This window comes from Phyllostomus discolor, chromosome 4 (assembly GCF_004126475.2).
Source record: "Phyllostomus discolor isolate MPI-MPIP mPhyDis1 chromosome 4, mPhyDis1.pri.v3, whole genome shotgun sequence".
Classification (NCBI taxonomy): Eukaryota; Metazoa; Chordata; class Mammalia; order Chiroptera; family Phyllostomidae; genus Phyllostomus; species Phyllostomus discolor.
This window is the reverse complement of record NC_040906.2, coordinates 157,435,211-157,456,493: the sequence shown is the minus strand read 5'-3', so window position 1 is coordinate 157,456,493 and position 21,283 is coordinate 157,435,211. Positions and strand designations below refer to the sequence as shown.

The 21,283-nt window shown below is 35.3% G+C and overlaps 2 long non-coding RNA genes across 3 annotated transcripts in view; both read right to left on the bottom strand.

The window, feature by feature from the left end:
- The window catches only part of LOC118500279, a 417,927-nt gene that overhangs the window by 276,465 nt on the left and 120,179 nt on the right, over positions 1-21,283 (bottom strand). The window lies entirely within an intron of this gene.
- Positions 12,871-13,359, bottom strand: LOC118500280. The gene is made up of 2 exons (XR_004902839.1): positions 13,174-13,359; positions 12,871-12,947 (listed from the first exon to the last, which is right to left on the bottom strand). It is a non-coding gene; the product is annotated as an uncharacterized LOC118500280 (long non-coding RNA).

The following is a 21,283-nucleotide window of genomic DNA, read 5'->3' as shown; positions in this document are numbered from 1 at the left end:
CTTCAAATGCCTTCTAGTCTGAATATTCCAGAGCAAAAAACTCTCTGTTGGCAACAAAAGACTTTTATTTTAATACTTCTTTATTTATATTCAAAGCAGAGTATTTATAAGGCATGAGACACTAGTTATAATGAAAGACATTAGTGCATTCTGGAAACTATGAGTTTTTTAATCCACTCTTTTAAGATGCGTTAAGATGCATTCACTAAACAGAAGCTTCTCACCAAAAGTGAAGATTGAGACCTATTTAAGTATAGTTATAGAAATGATTTAGAAATTTATAAAATAAGTTCATTTTCACACTTCAAATACAATCTGATACCAGGGTCAGCAGTACAATTAAATAGATCAGCAGATGACATTTTATGCCTTGCTCAAGGCTGCACCTACTACCACACAGCGCCACCTGGCAGAGGGATGAAGAAGTGTGTCACCATGGCCTCCTCCAAATTGAGTCACTGTTTGGTACACCACACTGTGTTCCGAAAGTGCCCAACTGAAGTTGACCTCATTAAAAATGGACACATTCATATACCAAGTTTCAAAAGCTGGAGATTTTGCTGACTTGGTTTTTGTTATTTGTACTTTTAAACGTCTTATTTTAGAGCACTTCATTTTCAAAAGACATCTTCATTGCAGCTGATCACAGCTGCTGATGATGAATGTATCTACATTTTTCAAAAATAATTTGTCATCAGTTTTCATGGAGATTATCACAATAAGTTAATTTATGACAGGGACACAAAGAAATAGCCAGTGTTCAGATGAGTGGAGGTGTACACCTCTTTGGAGAAGGAACAATAAAAAACAACATCAAAAATAGTAACTCTCATGTCTATGTGCTTGAGTCATTCCAATTTTTATTTATTTATACCCATAAAAATCTTTATATTTGTCCTTTATATATGGTATTATTTAAACACATGGTCTGTGCTTATTATCATGAATAAAATCTTACTAAATGTTTTGACCTTTGTCTTCATGATTTACTTGTAAATTGAATACCTGTAAACAACTAGAGACATTCACAAAACAAACACTTAACTACTAACTATTTCTATAATCTAACCAAAAGTCACATTCCCATTTCTTCATAGCTACACTCAAAACAGGGAGGGGGTAAGGAAATGAGAAGGAACTGATGGTGATTCTCTAGATTTCCAGTACAACTAAAATTTCAAAAATAATACTGTCAATTCAATGAGCAAAAACCATATCTGGGTTTCTGTTCATATTTAGCTCATTAGATGGTTCTGATTGGAGAAGTTAGTAGCCCTCTCTGCGTCACATTAGTTTTGCCAGTCTTAAAACAGAATATTGACACCTCCCTAACTTGTAAGGCGCTTCTCACTTAAAAAAAAAAAGAAAATATATTATTTTTGCTTTGTGTTTTCTAGTCTTTTCTCCTATAGATTCTCAAAAACAAAAGTTTACCTTAAAACCAATCAAAACATTCTCTGTTCCCAGATATTTAAATGCTGACAAGTGTGTGCCCAGTAAAAATGTTACCTTACAGGACAGAGGGTACAGCACTTAAAATTATACACCCACATTAGAGATCTCTTTTCCCCTTTTTCTTTAGATTCCTCATAATGGTGCATGAGAGAGAAGGAAGATGTTACAGGAAGGATGTACTTATTGGGAAACAGCTGAAATTGCTTCTTGTTGATGCGCATCCCCTCTTCCCTCACAGTACAAGTTTGGAGCAATGAAGTCACCGCACTGGAGAAGAAAAAAGGCAGACGAAAGTGGCGTTCTTCCCAGCCGACCAGTCTAATGTGCTTCCCTGCACTGGTGAACTGTCTCCCCAGACGATGCTAAGGATTAGCCCATCTTTGTCAAAGTGGGAGATACAGAGGAAAGGTGGCTTATTCAAAAGCTTTGTGACCTCATTCTCACATAAATGAGTGACCAGCCCACTGTGGTCACCAGACCTGAATCATAGCCTGCAGATCTGCTCTAAGGGTCTGCTCTAAGCAGAAAGGCCCCAGGTTTACATGGCCTGGATACATTTGGAAGAACAAGTTTTGTACATTTCTCCTCAGGTTGTCTGTAGCTCATCACTGCTTAATATATTCATGAATAGCAACACAGGTATGTGTGTGTGTGTATAACAATAAAAATAACCTCTCATATCTATATGTTTAAATCATTCCAATTTTTGTTTATATGTCAATACCCAAAGAAACATTTATATTTGTCCTCTGGGCATGTATTTAAACACATGGTTTGTGCATATTATCATGAACAAAATCTTACTAAATTTTTTACCTTTCTCTTTACAATTTGTGTATATATATAAACATGCAATATTAATTGAGTACTTCAGGGGCCTCACTTCACATCCATTTGAACAACCTTTCTGCTACAACTTCTGCTGCGGTATCCAGCTGCCTTTTGGTGACTTGGTAGGGCCTTTCCTCAGGGCCACCATGTGTCTGTAGCAAAACTGGCTAGATCTCACATTTAAAATGAGGTCCCACATTTTCATTTCCTCCTGGGACCCACAAAGCATTAAGAGCTTCAAAGTGTGACTGCAAAGATCACTAATAGATCAAACACCCATCAGGCAAGGCCTATTCTCTTGCTTTACACAATTAAACTTCTGTGCCATGACCCATGTGGGCATCTGTTGAACCAAACCTGGAAACAAGTTAACACCTACGGAGCAACTCTTGAGCAGTGGGGGATGGTAGCTAGTAGATAAACGTTCCCTTCTTTCATCCTTCAGACGTGTTATTCTGACGTATGTTCTACAGGGTTGCTCAGGATTCTCTAGCAGGTTGGAGCCCTAAATACCCACAGTGCAACTTACCTTAATGACATACCCCTAGACCGCCATTCCCTTCCTGCTTGTGCACTCTCCTCAGCTCCTCATTCCTGTTCCTTAGGATCACTTCCTGAAATAAACTATCTGCACAGGGCCCCGGGCCTCAGAATCTGCTCAACTAAAATGATAATAGAACACACATGAGATGGGTGAGGGCGGATGAGAATATAAAGTAGGAGGTTTGAAAGCTATAGCAACAGGAACAGTGCAGGTGAATAAAAGATAATTTTGGAAATTAGAAATCAGGATCAAAGGAACTTGACAACTGATTGAATATGAGAGATAAGAAATATAACTAAAAGTTTTCTTATTTGAATGAATAAATGATCAGTGACACTATTGACCAAATTAGGGAACTCAGAAGAATAGAAATTAAAGTGTAAAAATAACAAATTTGTGGTCTGTCAGTGAAAATGTGTCAGCATCCAGTTAAATTTGAGTCTGAATTCAGTAAACAAATCTAACTAAAAGGCACACATAAACGCCTATTAAATACAGAAGTAGAATTAGAATAAATTTTAGCCAAAATTATTATAATGTCATCCTTTCATTATTTTTACTACTTAAAATCCTGGAGGTAACCTATTATGCTTTAAAATACTTCCATAAGAATCATAAATACAATGGGAAGAAAAATAGATCAATACTTGTTATGTTGAATAATTTTAGTGTGAAATGTCTCCAAAATCAATATTTTAAAATCTTAAGGTTATTATATTCCTTTTGCCATTATTCTAACTCTTCAAAGGACATAACCTATTTGAGAATTTAAATAAATTTAAACTTTTATTGAGAAAATAAAACATTAATACTATGAAATTCTGGGGATCTGCCAAAGTTGTAAGTTTCCAAAGGTTTTTCAACTGACTTTGGATATTTGGCCAAGAACCATAAGGTAAATTTTTCTTTAAGTAACATTTACTGTAAAATTTGTTTAATCTTTCATTTCTACAGAAAATATATAGCAAGTTGGTTTTAATAGGATATAGCTCAAAAGAAAGTTGGTTTTAAGGGGATAGCTCAAAATCAGCTATAATTAGAATTGTCAAAATTGGTTTTATTGATCTGTTTGGAATTAAAATCTATCTGAATGTTTAGAGGTTGCCCTTCTCTGGAATTTATTATTCACATATCTAATATCCTTAAAAGTCTGTCTTGGGATTGTATGTACTGTCAGTGTTACCGGTTTCTTCTGAGGGTAGAGCTGTCCACATGAATCATACAGAAAGGAGACTGACATGGAATATAAGGTAACTCGCTTTTTTTTGCAACCAATATTTGCAACCTGTTAGAGGTGGTCAAAACCAAGACAAGACACTTGAGCTGAAAAAAAATCAAAGAGACATCTTAGCCAAGATTGGAATCGTAGTAGACACGAGCCAGGTCACGTACATGGGAAAACCTGCCTCAAAGCCTGTGAAACATAAAATATCCTGGAACTGTGAGACAAATGAAAGGTTTAAAAATGAGAGGCAGGAAGACCTGCTTTAAAAAGGTACAAGAAGAACCAGAGTGATAAATTGAACATCTAATTTAAGGTGCCAAAATGGCAAAAGTTAACATCTGTAACGCTAAGAAATTAGCTATAGTGTGTGGAGGCACATGTTTATAATATAAACAGGCATCCAGAATAAATTGGTTTATAGATTGTTAGTATGGAGAATTTTTTTAATCCTTCTAAATCAAGAAAGAAAACAAGACAACAAATCCAACACAAAAATAGAATAAGAACATGAAGAGAACACCAGAGAAGAGGAATGATTAATAGTGCTAATAATTACAATAAATATTTTAAAAATATGTTCTCATTAGTAACCAAGGAAGTATAAATTAAAACAACAAGATAGCATTCTTCATTTATAAAATTGGTGAGGAAAAAAAACTTTAACTTCTAAATCAATAAGATATTGGACAATCTCAGAGAATGGTCATTTTGGGGCACTAACTGTAGGTATATGAATGGATACCGTCAAATCGAAGGAAAATGTGGCAATATCTGTTTAAAGTTAAACTATCCATTTCCTACCCCAGATATTACCCCAAATTCCACTTTTAGGTGTTAAGAATAGAGAAAAATAGACAGGTGCAAACAAGGAGACATGTACAAGGATGTCCACTGAAACTTGTTTGTGACAGCAAAGTTGTGATGTCTGAGAGGGTCCCACAGAAGGAATGCCTGCCTGAGTGTGCTTGGTAGGGTAATGATATGGGTGTAATAATTTATACTTTTAATTTGAACATTTCACCCAAAATGTCATATGGTGTGCTTGAGTGTGATATTGTTAGGTTACTGAATTACATGCTTATGATTTTGTAATTAAAAAGAGGCATTTTTGCTGGACCCTGTATAAATTCACTTATATATAATACAGAATCCACTTACATAAAACAGTAGATTTCAATAAGGAATGACCAAATAAGTATTTAATTATTTCAAGGGAGGAGAATAGCTTTGAGAGTGTTTTTAGTTAAAATGTCTTTAACCTTATTTTCACTATTTTAATGTTTCACAAGGAGTAATTAAATTTAATTACCATATTTTGCCATGTATCATGCACACCCACAGTTCTGTGCATATTATCCATGGGATTTTTATACTCATCATTATACTCATGGTATGTAATCATTACACCCATGTATAATGTGCATCCTTATTTTTCCCTCAAAAATTTTGGCAAAAAAGTGCATGTTGAACATGGTGAAATATAGTACATGAGTAATTTAAATGATTGTAAAAGGAAACAAGACATTTCCAGAGGATCAAGCTGAGTGAAAAAAGCCAGTCCCAAAGGTCACGTACTGTACAGCTCCATTTATATTATATGGCATTTCTGAAATGACAAAATTTACAAATGGAGAACTGATTAGTGGTTGCGAGAGGTTAGAAACAGAAGGGAGGTTGGTGTCACTATGGAAGGGCAACATGAGAGATACCTGTGCTGATGGAACTGTCCTATTCAGTAACTTTTTTGTGACGGTCATACAAGGACCTACAACTGTGATAGAACTAAACACACACAGGAGTACAAATAAAACTGAAGAAATCTGAGCAAGGTCAGAAGATTACAGCAATGTCCACACCTTGGTTTGTGATATTATAATATAGCTTGGCAAAATGTTAACAGTGGGAGACACTAGGGAAGGTGCTGAGGAACTCCAGTGGGTAATGGTCAGAGTGTTTAAACAATAGAACTCTAACTTACAACCTTTGGAGCCTTCATCATGGCAAGCCAAACCTCTGCAGCAATTGGCCGAGATTCTTCTAGTAACTGCCAGATTTCCTATTTTTTTTTTTTTGCCACCTTTCCAATTCAGGATCTAGTAGAGAAAGTCTTCTATTTATGCCCTCCAAACCAATCACCCAAGATGCCCCACTTCTTGTTAGCCCACCTCCACTTTCCTCATGCCTACAGTCTCCAATCAGAGTGTATATGAGGCATTCATTTTTTTCCTACTACAAAGTTTCTCCACATGCCTGCCTTTGACTCTGCTGAATGCAAGTGATGGTGGCTCACTCCCTTGCTATAGCAAGCTTGGAATAAATATTCTCTGTTTTTCTCATTTGGGTGGTCCTCATTTATTTCCACAGTGTAGCTGAATATCTACATATTATTTCTTACAACTGCATGTAATCCTACAATAATTGTACATCAATAGATTTTTCAATTAAAAGTATGCCTGATATTAAAAAGTGTTCTTCCGAGCACTGGTCCTTTATCTCCTTACTCCCTCTATACAGTTTGTTTTCCCTCCCTCTACTATAGAAGACCATCATAGAGGTGTGGCTTAGAATACAGGAAAAAGTATGGCAGAAGAAAAGAAGGAAATAAACATCCCATATTAGGCATTTTAAAATATCTTTGAAATTGCCAAAGCAATAGACCATCTTCATTTACATGTACACATGTCAATATATCCTAATTTTTCTATCTACTTGGTTGCATTGGAGGGAGGAAGGAATCTCCTAAAGCCCAAGGTCAAAGATGATTTTTTTTCAAATGTTTAATGTACCACTTAGATGCAGGGGTGTCCAACCTTTTGGCATCTCTGGGCAACACTGGAAGAAGAGTTGTCTTGGGCCACACATTTAATACACAAACACTAATGAAAACTGATGAGCTTAAAAAAGGTTCCAGGTAAATTTAAAATTTTGTGTTGGGCCACATTCATAGCCCTCCTGGGGTACATGCAGCCTGTGGGCCACAGATTGAACACCCCTGATAGAACATTGAAACTGTCCACACACCAGGTCAAAAGAAAGATTTCACAACAGCCCCTGCAATGGATTCCTTGAGACATCAAGGACAAGGCTTTCTAAAGGACATACACTAGCATACACAGGTTCAAACCCAGCTACCATTAGTCTAGTTGCAAATCACCCACAGGCAGTGAGGACCATCATCCCATTGCAAACAGCATTCAGCACACAGAGTTAAATACAGAAGACAGCAAATAACTAGTGCAGGTCTCAGGCAGCGGCCATAGTGTGCTTACACTAAATATTGCCTAGGATGTTCATTTATGAGCTAAGCCTCTGCTACTCAGAATGTCGTCTGAGATAAGCAGTAGCAGGAAAATCTGGGAGCTTATTAGAAATGCAGAACCTTGGGCCCACCACAAACCCACTGATCCTGAATCTGTATTTGAGTAAGAGCCCTAGGAGACTCATCTACACCTTCAGGTCTGAGAAACACCACTCTTAACTAAAACAAGGAGGTAAAGAAAGTTTGGGCAAGCACCTAACAATTATTGTTCAGTATTCCAAAACTGATAAATGGACCATGACACAATTTGCTTTGATGATGCAAGAAACAGCTAGAGGTTTAATTTCACATCATTTCCCTTGGAAAGGTAAAGTCCTAAAAAATCCTTTAAAATGCACTAAAATTATTTATCAAGTTTCAGTTTCAAACACTATAGCACACAGACACCTAGCAATTAGAGATGACGTTGCTTGGCAAGCGCAATACTGTGTCAGCTCAGGAGCCAAGAGACAGCATTGCAAATGGTAAATCTGTAAAAGACAAAATGCATTTTATGTCAGGCTTCTCAGCTAGCTGTCACTTTGAAAAGCAGTAGTGTTTGCAGAAACTTTAGCTCCAACATCCAGGGTAAATTCAAACCCCTTTATACATAATAAGATTGTCCCATCATGTACAAATAAGTATAAACTATCTACCAGTGTGACTTTCAGTAAATTTCATGATGTTTTTTAAGAATGATACTTTTATCTGTATAAATTGTAATTCTAATGCAATTAGAATTAGAAGAGTTTAGAACTCTTCTAACTCATTTAGAAGAATTAAGTAAAAAGAGAATAGGAATCCTTAGCATGATGCTAAGTAAGCACAGGATCAGAAAACACTGGCTTCCTTTCTACCATATTTAGTCTTACAGTTAACTAGGTTTCTGTCAAACACCTCTGTCATTGACAAACTTTTGATTAGCAGGAAAGCATATCTCACCCAAGGATAGTTAATTAATAGCAGTTTAGAAACATACTTTGAATTAAAGCAGTTCGATAGGTAAAAATGAGTCACAATTGGATGAGCTGTTGTTAAGACGAAGTTCTGCCTCTGGGCATTTTAGTGTTATTATTAATTATAATAATAGAGAACATTTTCATAATGCGAACTATGCAGCAGACATTTTCTGAATGTTTGGCAAATTACTCACCTAGTTCTTACAACAATTCTATGAAGTACTCTTTTTTATCACCCTCATTTCATAGATGAGGGTATTGGGACACCCAAAGGTGAAGCAGCCTTCAGAAAAATAGCATGGCTAGTAAATGAAAGAATCAGGATGTAGACCCAAGTGCTCTTGCTGCAAAGTCATACTTTTAACCACTACATTATCACATCAGGTCTGGGCTTTTCCTATGACCTAGCCATCTAATAAATGTGTTACTACAGTATTTTATCATTATAAAACTATTAATTTTTGTTTATAAATAAATTTAACATGTCTATAAATACAAAACTAAATGGAAAGGTCAAATAATAAGTCACTGGCCTGCGCCTATTCAATTTTTAAAATAAATCAATACACTACATTTCTCCAAATTCCACTTCAAAATGTACCACCAATTAAAAATCTTACCTTGTGGTAGTGGTTAATAGAAAAATAAGTAATTGGATAAAATAAAATCATGATTTATGTACAACTTTCAAAGCAGGCAGGAGGGAAAAAACCTGCACTGACTAGAAAGAAAAACTATTCTATTCCTGGAAGTTTAAAAAGTAGAAGACAAAAAAAAATTCTTAAAAAATCCTTATTTGCCCAAATTAAAAGCAAACAGTTTCCTCCAAACAGTCTCATACAAAAAAGCAAGTTGTCCTGTGTTTGAGGTCTTTCAGAAACTTTGTCATTAAAGGACAATTTTAGTATTTATTGTAAGTAACCAAATGTAGTCTAGGGAAGACCTATTAGCCTATAACATATGCCAACTCGGGATGCTCACACATGCCAACTCCTGGGACTGACTAAACAAGCAAACACAGTAAGAAGAGACAAAAATGAAATACAGGCTCAGCAATTATACAGTGGAGTAGGATCTCACAATTAGAACAAATTTATGGCCATGGAAACAAGCTTTTTAAAGATCATATAACAAAATCAAATGTAGAACTCACATATACAAGATGGTGTTTTAACAAATATGTAGTAAAGAGGATGAATAGAAATAAAACCTTTTACAATGTTATATAAATAATTACTAGTACCTTGAAAAAGAACTGGAGATAATAGCATATGCTGATTGCAAAATTGCTCTATTACACACTACTTGGAGGGTAAAATTAAGTGCTTTGGAAATCTGTTAGAGGAAAGTGGTTTTAGATGACTCAAAAAATAAGCTGAAATATTGATACAGATATTAAAGTGATAGATAACTAGATAAATTTGAATATAATAATTCCATGATATGTAAGAATGAAAAAAGCAACATTTATCAATTAATACTTCAGGAGGAAAACAAAAACCAAATTTCTAAATAAAGTATCATAAGTAGATATCATATTTCATCTACATTCTTAGAAGTTTAAAATTTTAAGTCGGCCAAAAGCCTCAGGGGGATCTTTTCATTAGGAAAATGACAATTGTCTTGCATTAGAGGCTGACATATTTAAACAAGTGAAGAAATGAGGAAGAAAGCCTAGTTTCAAGGTACTTAAATTTACTACAGGCCACAGATGATATTATGCAATATTTAAAATGAGCACAGGGAATTATATATGTAACTAGTGTCACTCTACAAAGGAGGATTGCCTCTGACGATCCACAGAATTCTGTGGTTCCTCACTCGCCGAGTGACCACTAATGGAGTGTTGACAACACAAACCGTGCTTCTGCAAAGGCTGCTTACTAACGAAATGGACCTCGGGCAATTCATATTTACCATATTTATCAAGTTATTTTTATCTATTTTTTAATATTATTAACTAAGGGTTATCAGGAAACAGGATACCATCTAATTACCTTTCCAAAATTCAACCAAGATTTGTAGATAATTCATTTCATTTAGGTAGGATACAGATAATGACTGAGGTTTGACTAAGCAGTAGACACTCTTGTAGGTATAAGAAATATGGCCACACATGAGAATGGCCTTTACAGAGCTTATGTTTAAGAGAGAAAAGACAGAAAATAAATGCTAAATAAATAAATACTTCAAATAGTAAATAGTGCTGGGAAAAAAACAAAACAGGGTAAAAGGCTAGAGAATCATTGGGGCAGCAATGAAGGTAGGAAGCCTGAGAAGCATTCTATAGACAATTGCATTTGCACTAAGATAGAATTGGTGAAAAACAGCTATAGAAGGAACTTCAAATGAAAAGGGCCTAAGACTTGAGTATTCAAGGTGCATGAAAAGGCCCATGTAGTTTCAACATAGTATGCAAGTAAGAAAGAGTCCCTATATATTGTGCTTTACAAACTATAGTAAGAAATTGGAAATGTAATCTAAATTTAATGTGAAGCTATTATTAAGATGTAAGCAAAGATGTAATATGCTACTATTTGATTTAAAAATTTAAAACATGGTTTCACTGATTAATTTTAACATGTTTAATGAAGAAATAATACCAATCCTTCACAAAAATTCAGAAAGAAATGAAAACCTCCCAACCTATTCTATTATTCAGAGACTAAAAACAGACAAAGACACCACAAGAAAGGAAAATACAGCCATTATCTTTCATGAACATAGAAGCAAAAATCCTTAACGAAATAGAGGGTTAGCCAAACATTTGTTGGTTTTTAAGTGAAAATAAAAACACCTTTTTTTATTTTCACCAATAACTTTACTGAACAACATATTCACTATTTTGTTCCACTACCTTCTGATATCTTTTGAGCAACTTCATAACTCCTTCTTCCCAAAATGTTTCATCTTTTTGAGTCAAGAACCTCTTTGCTCAAAGAGGTACTTCTTGCAGCCTTCCTGGGAATTGAAATTTTTTTCATTAAGAGAATTTTATAAAGATCAGAATAAATGGAAATCTGAAGGTGGAATGTCTGGTGAATACAGCGGATGAATCAGAACCTCCCAGGCAAACTGTAACAGTTTTTGCCTGGTCACCAAAGAAACACGTTGTCTTGCGTTATCCTGATGGAATATTATGTGCTTCCTGTTGACTAATGCTGGATGCTTTTTTTCATTGAGTGCTGCTTTTAGTTGGTCTAATTAGGAGAACCTTGGATTTGGAAATGCCTTTTTAGATACACCAGTAGATAATCCATGAAAGAAAGGATTGATAAGCTGTAATTTATTAAAATTAAAATTTTCCGCTCTGTGAAAGACATTGTCAAGAGAATGAAAAGACAAGTCACAGATTGAGAGAAAATATTTGCAAAAGACATATTTGATAAAACACTGTTATCCAAATATACAAAGTGTTACTAAAGATGTGAAGAAACTGAAACTGTCTTAGCTAAACATAAAATTACCATACTACCCAGCAATTCCACTCCTAGGAGCCTAACCAAGAAAATAAAAACATATGTTCACACAAGTGCTTCTAGGCAAATATTCACAGAAACATTATTCATAGTACCCAGAAACTAGAAACAATCAAAATGTCCATCAGCTAGTGAGTAGATAAGTAAAATGTGGCATATCCATACAATGCAATACCACTAAGCAATAAAAATAAACTGTAGATATATGCACACTACCACATGGGTGAATCTCAACAACATTATGCTAAGTGAAAGAAGTCAGACACAAAAGACTACAAATTATATGATTCAATATGAAATGTCAAAAAAATCCCTCAAATTTATAGATAGATAGCAGAGGGAATAAGAATTGACTGAAAGTAGACATTAGAGAAATTTGAAAATATTCTAACACTGGTTTATTGTGATAATTGCACAACCCCAATGCATATTAAAAATTATTGAATTATGTGTTCACAAAGATTGAATTTTATGGTATGCAAATTATACCTTGAAAAAGCAACTTTAAAAAAAGTCAATGCCATGATAGAATCTAAAAGTTTCAGTCTTTGCATCTCAATGGACCTGTATTTAATACACAGTTTTATCTGTAAAAAGTTTCCCAATGTTCCTATTAAATTAAAAAATAATCCTGTTATCTATTGTACTATTATAGACAATTTTTCATTGATACACCACTTTTTTAAAGGACGAAGTCAAAATTTTTTTACTAATTCTAATATTGCGTTCACAAATCAAAATAAACTATCTTCCACAACCCACTCTGGAAGACCTTTTCATAACCCATTAATATACTCCATGTGCCTGGAATGATGCTAGAAGGTGCTTACAGATTTTTACACGGAAACCTTCTTAGAAATGGCTAAAGAAGAGAGTAAATTACTACCTAGAAAAGCTGGAATTAGAACTCAGAATATCTATATTTTGGGGGTGAAGGTAAAAATTATAGCCAACATTTATTTAATAATTAAAGACAACAATAATGCCATTGGTTTGATAGTTTTTATTCTAAATTGTACCCTAAAATTTAACTTTGTTGTACATACAAAAAGTCATCTTGCTCTCTTATTTCTAGATTCCATTTTAAATATCATACTCTATCCTATGTTCCGTACATCTTTTAATGACCTTTAGATAAAAGCAATAAAATACTAACCTTTTTTTAAAGATTTTATTTATTTATTTTTAGAGAGGGAAGGAAGAGAGAGAGAGAGAGAGAGAGAGAGAGAGAGAGAGAGAGAGAGAAACATCAATGTGTGGCTGCTGGGGGCCATGGCCTGCAACCTAGGCATGCGCCCTGACTGGGAATTGAACCTGCAATGCCTGGTTCGCAGTGCACGCTCAATCCACTGAGCTATGCCAGCCAGGGCTAAAATACTAACCTTATAATTGCCACACAGGTATAACAAAACACAAGTTGAAAGTAAAACAAACATATCAGCAAAACCATCTAATCAGTTTCTCAATCACTATTGAACATTTTCTAGCAATATACTATTTAAATATTCATATTTTTTGGAATAAATGCATATTCTAAAATGTCCTACATCTTTAGATTTTCTAGAACCTTCTTTTATTTTCCCTATAACTAGTATTACCATATTTGTCTTACATAATGCGCACTTTTTTGCTCAAACTTTTGAGGGAAAAATAAGGATGCACATTATACATTGGTAGTCTAATTCTACATCTATATAAATGTTTTCAATTCTTTTACTTATGCTTATGAGTTAAAAGTGTAACTCTAGAAAGCAATAATGATATCCATATGCAAAACAACACCCTGGAATATGATAACTTGTTTTGTTTCCAAATATAAATAAATAGATAATTGAATTAAAAAATTAAAACAAAAGATTTCGTTCCTTAAAGTCTGAGCGAAAGACCTGGGTGTGCATAATACATGGCAAAATATGGTAAATCCTTTATTCCCTTAAACAAAATCCCAACAGCAGTTCAACTCTAGTCATTGTAACTAACCTTAGTAATCTTTCAAACCCTAAGTCAAGACCTCTTTCCCCTCCAATTGATGAATATTTGCTCCTTCACACTGTGCAATGATCTTTTTTTCTTCATTCTGTCATCTAGAAACTACAAATCATAAAACTGATAATCTTTCTATGGGTAATTCTTAAGTGTTCATTTTATTAAAGTTCAAAGTCAAACAGAGCTAAAATAATCAAGTTTATAGAAGTTCTCTCTAACTAGATATTCTAGTTAATACCAAAATCTGTATAATAACAAATGGCAAACTAATTTTTATTAATAAAAACTATGGGTTATACACCAATTTCAATGTATTGGGTTGGCAAAAAAAATCCATAAGGGTTTTTCCATAAAATAGAAGATACATTGTTCATTTTCACCAATAACTTTATTGATTTGGATATTTTGAGTATGTCAGCTCTTTCCCATGTGGTGGAACATTGATCGTTCTCAGTTAATGCCTTGATTTGATCACTGTCAATTTCAACTGGTCTACCCCAGCATGGAGCATCGTCCTGAGAAAAATCTCCAGCATGAAACTTCACAAACCACTTTTGACATGTTCAATCTGTCACAGCATCTTCTCCCTACACTGCACTAATCTTTTCTTTCGTGTTTCAGTTGTGTTTTTATTTTTCTTGGTATAATAAAGCATAATATGCCAAAAATGTTGCATATTTTCATCCATCTTCAATATTAAAATGCTTTTACAAAAATTCACCAATTTTGATAAGTGTTTTAAATGCACACTGATATGACAGCTGTCACAATACAATTTAACAAAATTGTTTCAAATGAGGTTAAAAACAACTAAGCACTACTAGAGCCATCTTACAGAAAAACTCAAAATAACTTTTTGGTCAACCCAATACATAACTAACTTTAAGAAAGTTTCTTTGCATCAAATATTTGGTAGAAATCCATGATAAACTCTAAGGTACAAAAGCTCATTAAAACTTAGTGATATTCGCAAAATGGCAAAACAGGAATCATCAGCCTCCGCTTCCCCTCAGGGAAACTGAATTAACAATATATTGACCAAAATACTTTTATGAAAACTTTAGAAACTGATTAAGAAGTTGCAGTTCACTTCTGGCAAGATGGAGGAATAGGTGGACGCACCGTACCTCCTCGTACAACCAAGATTAGGAAAACAGTAATTTACAACAATAATTTACTATCAGAATAACACCCAGATCCGGCAGAGGATTTATCTGAATGGAAGTCGGGCAGCCAAGAAGTTGAAGTAGACACGTTCATCCAGACTGGTAGGAGAAGACGAGCCGGGCGGGCGCGGGGCTGGCTCTGGTCAGCGGAAAGTTTGGCACGAAATCGGCGCGACAGCCATTGGGGCACAAGAACGCAGCGGTGATCCCTGAGTACGCAAGCTGCGGCTGGCAGACCCAGAGGGGTAGCGATTGTGGACCAGGGCAGAACTCACAGCCCGGGAGCCCAGACAAGGGTCTGAGTCCAGGAGAACGGAACTATCGCTGTTATTTTCTCCCATCCTGCTCCAGCTCCCGCCCCACCCCCACATATAACATCACAGTCTAGCAACTAGGGTGCCCAGCCGCGGTGAGCACCTAAGGCTCCGCCCCCCACCGTAACAGGAGCAACCAGACCGGGGAAAAAAAAAAAAAGGAGAGACAGGGGAAAAATATGTTTTCAACAGAGCAGATCAGTCCCCTAGGACTCATCCTTTTGAGCGACCAAGAAATAACCAATCTATCAGATGCGCAGTTCAAAACACTGGTGATCAGAAAGCTCATGGAACTGATTGATTTTAGGCGCAATTGAGATGAAAGGATGTAGGTTACCATAAAAGAGATGCAGGAAGACATGCGGAGGAGAGCCAATAGTGAAAGGAAGGAATATGAGTCTCAAAACAATACAGTGGACCAGAGGAAGATAGAATCAACCAAGCAGGAAAGCATGATGAAATAAGAACTCAAAAAATTGAGGAAAAGATTAAGAGCATCAAAGACACCTTTAAACGTTCCAATATCCGAATTATAGGGGTACCAGAATCGGAAGGGGAAAAGCAACAGATTGAGCATGTATTTGAACAAATAATAAAGGAGAACTTCCCCAATCTGGCAAAGGGAACAGTCTTCCAAGAAATCCAAGAAGCTCAGAGAGCCCCAAAGAAGTTGGACCCAAGAAGAAACACACCAAGGCACATCATAATTACATTAGCCAAGGTAAAAACGAAGGAGAGAATCCTAGAAGCAGCAAGAGGTAAGGGGACAGTCACCTACAAAGGAGTTCCCATCAGACTGTCAGCTGATTTCTCCAAAGAGACCTTACAGGCAAGAAGGGGCTGGAAAGAAATATTCCAAGTCATGAAAGACAAGGACCTACATCCCAGATTGCTCTATCCAGCAAAGCTCTCATTTAGAATGGAAGGGAAGAAAAAGTGCTTCTCAGATAAGGTCAAGTTAAAGGAGTTCATCATCACCAAGCCCTTATTTTATGAAATGCCAAAGGGACTTATCTAAGAAAAGAAGATAAAGAAAAGACATGTATAGTAAAAGGGCAGCAAACTCACAAATATTAACAACCACACCTAAAGCAAAACCAAAAGAAACTAAGTAAACAATTAGAACAGGAACAGAACCACAGAAATGGAGGGCACATGGAGGGTTAGCAGCAGGGAGGTGGGAGGAGGAGAGGGGGGAAATGGTATAGAGAATAAGTAGCATAGAATGTAGGTTGAAAATAGATAGGGGGAGGGCAAGAATAGTACGGGAAATGCAGAAACTAAAGAACTCATAAGTATGACACATGGACATGAACTGAAGGGGGGAAATGTGCGTGGGAGGGGGGAGGGGAGAGAAGGGGGGAAATAGGACAACTGTAATAGCATAATCAATAAAATATATTAAAAAAAAAGAAGTTGCAGTTCCCTGGGTAAGTGCAAAGCTAAGGTTAACCACATTGCACCAGGTAAGAAAAGCCTTTCTATTGATACTCATTATGCGATGATCCCTTCCCCAAGCCAGCATAACTCAGTTTGGCTCACAGCTTCTTCTTCAGGGGAAAGAAAAGAGTGGAACCTGCATTCAGTGATCTTCTTGGAGGATGAACTAAAGGATTGGTTCCTGTTTGCCTAGGTGCCCAGACACTGCTGAAAGTGGAGTGAAGGGGAGCAGCTTGCTGCTGCACCAAAGGGCCTGTAGTACCTTGGCATACAGGTCAGCACAAATGGGAGAAAACACCCACTGGTAGTTTCTCCCTCAGTACAGACAGAAAAGATTTGATTGCACATCAGTGACTGCAGTCTTGTAAAGAAGAGCCCAAAGGGCTGTTGACTATCCCAACTGTTTGGGGGATCTGAAAGGGAGCTGGCACACTTTGGAAGCCTGGGAGCAACTAAGACAATGACTGTGGGGCACTTGTTACTACACCTGAGAAGCTGCAATACCATACGTAGACACCAGAGAGAGCAAGAGATATGAACTGTGGAAAAAGAAACGAGCAGAACTCTGGGAAATTATACTCACAAGCTCAGACAATTGCAATATATCAACAACAAAGAAAAAAGGTCTGATCCAATCCATTCATACTGGGGAATGTGGCTGCTGGTACAGATGCATAAACCTCAGGAAAGAAAAAAATCACAACACACACAAAAACAGGGAAACATGGCTGATTCAAAGGAACAAAATAAATTTCCAGAAACCAACCCCAAATAAATGGAAATATATGAATTCCTTGACAAAAAAAATCAAAATAATTGTCTTTAAAAAGCTCAATCACCGATCTATAAGAGAATACAGACAAATAAACAAAATCAGGAAAATGATGCATGAACAAAATAACAATGTAATAGATATAGAAACTATTAAACAAAATTCTAGCACTAAAAAATACAATAACTGGATTGAAAAATTTACTAGAGGAGTGCAACAGATGACTTGATAAAGCAGTAGAAAGATTGAGTGACCTCAAAGACAAACCATTTGAAATTATTGAGTCAAAACAACAAAAGGGAAAACGAATAAATAAAGTGTAAAAGATTTATGGAACACCATAAAATAGATCAACATACACTTTATAAGAATTCCAGAAAGAGAGGAGAGAGACACAGGGACAGAGAGTGTATTTAACTAATTAATGGCTGAGGAAGCCTTCCAAATCTAAAGAAGGAGATGGACATCTAAACTCAAGAAGTTTAAAGAACCAAGATAAACCCAGTCAGACTCACACCAACACACATTATAATCAAACCTTCAGAAGTTAAGACAATCAGAATTTCAAAAGCAGCAGGACAAATGTAACTTTTCAGGTACAAGGGAGCTTTCATAATATCACCAGCAGATTTCTCAGCAGAAATCTTACAGACCAGAAGGAGTGGAATGGTATATTCAAAGTGCTAAAAGCAGTTAACTATCAACCAAGAATGTTACATTCAGCAAAATTCTTCAAAAATTAATGAGAAAGAAAGACTTTCTCATATAAGCAAAAGCTGAGGAAGTTCATCACCACTAGAGGTACTTACAAGAAATTCTAAAGGTAGTTCTGCAAGTTGTAACAAATGGCCACTAGACAGCAACATGAAACAACGAGAAAATAAAAAGCTCACTAGTACAGGTAAATATATACACAAACACAGGATACATAATACTGAAATGGTGTGCAAAGCGATTTTAATGCTGGGACAGAAATTAAAGGATAACAGCATAAAATAGGAACATAATTAAAAGAAGAAAGATCTTAAATCAGCAACCTACATTTATATCTCAAGGAAGAAAAAGAAAAACAAACTAAATTTAAAGTTAGCAGAAGAAAGAAAATAATAAAGATTAGAACAGAAGTAAATGAAACAGAAAATAGTAAAATAGGGAAAAAACTAAAAGTTGGTGTTTTAGAAAAGGTGACTAAATTGACAAGCCTTCAGGTAGGTTAAGGAGAGAGAAAGTGAGAAAGAGGGAGGGAGAGAGAAAGAGGAGGACTCAAATAAATTAAATCAGAAATAAAAAAGGAGAGATTAAAACTGATTCCACAAAAATGAAAGGGATTATGAGACACTACTATGAAGAATTATATGTCACCAAATTGGACAATCTAGAAGAAATGTATAAATTCATAGGAATGTACAATCCGCAAGGACTGAATCATGAAGAAATAAAAAACCTGAACAGATCTATAACTACAAGGAGATTGAATCAGTAATCAAAAACCTCCCAATAAAGAAAAGTTCAGAAGGTAGCTTTATTATAGAATTCTACCAAACATTTAAAAAAATCATGTGAATGCTTCTTAAATTCTTCCAAAAAATTGAAGAGTAAAAAATCACTTCTGCCTTGGCTTGCATAGCTCAGTGGATTGAGCACAGGCTGCAAACCCAAGCATCGCAGGCTCGATTCCCAGTCAGGGTACATGCCTGGGTTGCAGGCCACGGCCCCCAGCAACCGCACATTGATGTTTCTCTCTCTCTCTCTTTCTCCCTCGCTCCCCTCTCTAAAAATAAATAAATAAAATCTTTTTAAAAAATCACTTCCACACTCTTTGTATGATGCCAGCATCATTCTGATATCAAAGTCAGACAGAGGTACTACAAAAAAAAAAAAGGAAAGAAAACTAAAGATCAATATCACCAATGAATGCTAATGCAAAAATCTTAAACAAAGTACTAGCAAACTGAATTAAATACCACATTAAAAGATTATATATCATGACTGAGTAGAATTTATTCTTGGGCTGCAGAGATAGTTTAACATATGAAAATCAATAAACATAAAACAACACATTAACAAATCAAAGGACAAAGATCACATAATCATTTCAATTGATGAAGAAAGAGCATTTGACAAAATTCTACACACTTTGCTGATTAAAAATAATCAACAAACTAGGAATAGAAGGAAACTACCTCAACATGCAAAAGGTCATATATGAAAAGCCCATAGCTAACATCATACACAACAGTGAAAAACTGAAAGATTTCCTCTAAGATCAGAAACATAGGAAGGGTGTCCATTCTTGCCACTTCTACTCAACATAGTGCCAGAAGTCCTATATAGTCAAGAAAGGAAATTAAAAGGTATCCAAATTGGAAAGGGAGAAGTAAAATTTTCTCTTTTCACAGATGGCATGATCTTATATATTTTTTTAAAACCGTAAATATTTTTAAAATCCCACCTGTTAGAACTAATAAATTCCAAAAAGTTGCAGGATATAAAATTAACTCAAATATCAGTTGCCTTTCCATATACCAACAAGGAAAAGTAAATGATGGAAACACAATTTAAAATAACACTCAGAAAAATAAACTACTCAGGAATAAACTTAACCAAAGAGGCAAAAGACTTGTACACTAAAACCTACAAAGTATTGCTGAAATATAACACAAATAAATGGAAATACATCCCATGTTCATGAGTAGGAAGACTTGATGTTTGTAAAATGTCCCTACTATCCAGGCAATCTACAGATTCAATGATATCCCTATCAAATCTCAGTGGCATTTTTTTGTGGGAATGGAAAAACATTCTAAAATTCATATGGAATCTCAAAGATCCTAAAATAGCCAAAACAGTTTGTAAAGGAAGAACAAAGTTAAAGGCCTACACTTTCTAATTTGAAAATATATTAGAAAGCTACAGTAATCAAAACTATGTGGTATTAGCATGAAGACAGACACATAGAGCAATGGAACAGAATAGAAAGCCCAGAAAAAATTCTCATATATGGTCAAATGATCTTCTAAAAGGGTATTAAGACTCCAATGGGGAAAAGATTGTTTATTTAACAAATTATGTGGGGAAAATTGGATATCCACATGCAAAAATGAAGATGGATCCTTATTTTACATGACATTTTGAATATAAAAATTAACTAAAAATGGATTAAAGACCTAAATGTAAGACATGAAACTATAAAACCTACAGAAGAAAATAGCAAGAAAGCTTCATGACCTTGGAATGCACAATGGTTTATTGGATGGAACACCAAAAACATAGGTAACAAAAGCAAAAATAGACAAATGGAAACTACATCAAACTTAAAAACTTCTACATAGCAAAAGAAACAATCAACAGAGTGAAAAGGTAACCTACAAAATGGGAGAAAATATTTGCAAGCCATTTATCAGGTAAGGGGTTAATATCCAGAATACATAAAGAACTCCTACAATTCAATAATGACCAAAAAAAAGATTTTAAAATGGACAATGGATTGGGACAGATATTTTTCCAAAGAAGATATATGAGAAAGATGCTCAACATCACTATCGTCAAAGAAATGCAAATCAAAACCACAATGAGATAAACACCCCACACCTGCTAGGATGTCTCCACTTAAAAAAGAACAAAACAAAATATCAGAAAGTAACAAGTGATCACAAGGTTGTGGAAAAATTGCACCTTTGCACACTGTTGCTAAGATTATAAAATTGTGAAACGGTATGAAGATTTCTTGAAAAATTAAAATTAGAACTACCATATGACCCAGCAATATTCTGGGTATATATCCAAAAGAACTGAAAACAGAATCTTAAAGAGA